Source organism: Aristolochia californica, unplaced genomic scaffold (assembly GCF_029961685.1).
Source record: "Aristolochia californica isolate CCGP_79_NKW_82.1479 unplaced genomic scaffold, dmAriCali1.0.hap1 SCAF_2, whole genome shotgun sequence".
Classification (NCBI taxonomy): Eukaryota; Viridiplantae; Streptophyta; class Magnoliopsida; order Piperales; family Aristolochiaceae; genus Aristolochia; species Aristolochia californica.
In genome coordinates this window covers 36,168,043-36,170,329 of record NW_027181881.1, presented here as the reverse complement: position 1 = coordinate 36,170,329, position 2,287 = coordinate 36,168,043, and the positions used below count along the sequence as shown (strand labels likewise).

Genomic DNA, 2,287 nt, shown 5'->3' with positions numbered 1-2,287 from the left:
CCAAAAATGCCCCTATGGCCTATTAATTCTTTAACTAAAGTAAATTAAAGAAAAATAATTAAAATAATAATGTTATTGCGTGCATGACATTACACTCCCTAGGGAGAAAGGGCTTGTCCTTAAGCTCGATGGTAGGGTCTGCTTGCCCGTGCCAACGTCTCCACCTGTTCTCAAGTATCAACCGTGGTATCTGTGTTAGCCCTCTGGACTACAAAATTAAAGCATAAAACCAGAGAAACATTTTTTTTTTTGTCGACTCAGCCAATGTCACTTGTTGTAGAATACCCTAATACGAATAAGCAACCGAATAACAAGTTGAACTATCACCTGCTCCAAACTGGCAACTTCTGCTTTGATATGAACAACCCTTGTGTGATCTATCCCAACGGTTGCCTCATTGGCAAAATGCAGCATGTCCTCGGTAACATCAGTCTTTGGATCCAGTCCTTGTTCAATAAAGTTCTCAGCATTCTTGACTAAAGTACCATGAGTGTAAGCACTGAACGGACGTAGGTAAGTGACCTCATCTAGTCCAACGACATGAGTTTCCATTGAACCAAACAGTTCTAGTGAAGTTGTGCATAACCCCTATGTTACAAAACCAACAACTTTATCTATGGATCTCTTATTGATGAAGTTTGCACAAACAGCAACATACTTCCGCTGTTGAAGTCTTTGCTGCAGTCGTAGACCAATATGGTGGATGCATGTGTTGGCAGCAACAACATTGCGGGAATTCTGCTTAAAGGAGTCACAAAGAGCAAGTAGTGCGCTCTTGGGTTTTTTTGTAGCAGGAGCATGGAAGTTGGCAGTCCTTGCCATGTATGGCATCACTATTGCTATCAAAAGAACAACAAGGATTGTTTCAACTGTTCCAATTGCCTCAAGGCGATGACCATCTGCCCCCTTTGTTGAAGACAATGAATATGCCTCTGAAAACCTGTGTAGAGCCCAACAACATTGCTGTCCATGAGACTGTCTAGATATTAATTTGTGTTCTATCCACAGTATGAAAAATCATTCTCCATAGTATATTCTCCACCATTTCTAGAAAAACCCAACTACAAAGCAAAAAAATCTCATTTTTAAGCAGTGGTTTTTGGCTGTCTAGTAGCAAGTTTTGTTGCACTGCCACCATTTTCAGCACTGGTTGCTGGCTGGCTAGCAGCAATATTTTTTTGCATTGCAGCAGCCTGTGTCCTTGGCCGTCCAGTAGCAATGGGTCCTTAGCACAACAACATTTTTGTCAGTGGAAGAACTTCATCGCATTTAGCCGCCACTTCCATCAGATTTGTGCTTTCTTCCCACTCAATCCCCTTAGATGTCAGGTATTCCTTGATATCATCCTTCATCTTCACTACATCAGGAGCCACAAAGTAGAATTTCACATCTTGGTACTTCCCGAGTAGATAAGCTAATGAGCGAACAATCCTGCCATTTGCCTGATCTCCCTCTAAGGTAACACTAATGCCATCCAATTTGCTTATCTCTCTTCCGATTGTATACACATCCAACAGAGCCTGTGTAGGGTGTTGTCTTGGACCATCCCCAACGATAATAACAGGAATCCCTGCTGTTGATGCACCTCTTCAGGCAGCATCACTTTCAAAGTGCCTCATGACAATTATATCACAATATCCTTCGACAGTTCTTATGGTATCTTCAAGTGTTTCTCCTTTTGCTGCTGAAGAAAATTCCAGTGCATTTTTTGTCGTTAAAACTTCTCCGCCCAACCTTTTCATGGCCAACTCAAAGGACAATCTGGTCCTAGTTGAAGGCTCATAAAAGAGAGTGGCCATGAGATAACCCCTCAAAATTTGACAGTTAGAAGATTTTTTCTCTATCTTTTCCATTTCCCACACCACTTCACACATTGCATTGAGAATATCTCTATCAAATTGTTGAGCGTCAATTACATCATCTAGTTGAAATTTTTCTCCCACAGAATAAGTTGTAATTCCAAAAGCTGAGGAAAAGCATTGAATTCCTTGACCAAGTGACATTCTTTCAGTTCATTCTTCCAACCAGTCTATACATGGCAAGCCTTGTTGGTGTGATGGAAATGGACTTCTATACAGAAAGTTATGAACCAGAAAATGTTTAGATATAAATCTTGCATAACCACACGAAGGGGCTGGATGACACTTTATTATGGTGCCCCTTGCATAACCCATAATCATGGAATTCTATGACACTAAATCTCTAACAAGCTCGTTGTCAAAAACCTGATTTGCTAAATCTATTCTTCCAAAAAACATCAAACTCCTTAACATAGGATTCCAGAACT

The 2,287-nt window shown here is 40.6% G+C and overlaps 1 pseudogene; it reads right to left on the bottom strand.

Annotated features, from left to right (window-relative positions):
• Window positions 1–267: 267 nt before the first annotated feature.
• Window positions 268–2,003, bottom strand: LOC137955016 (aspartate carbamoyltransferase 1, chloroplastic-like; annotated as a pseudogene).
• Window positions 2,004–2,287: the final 284 nt, after the last annotated feature.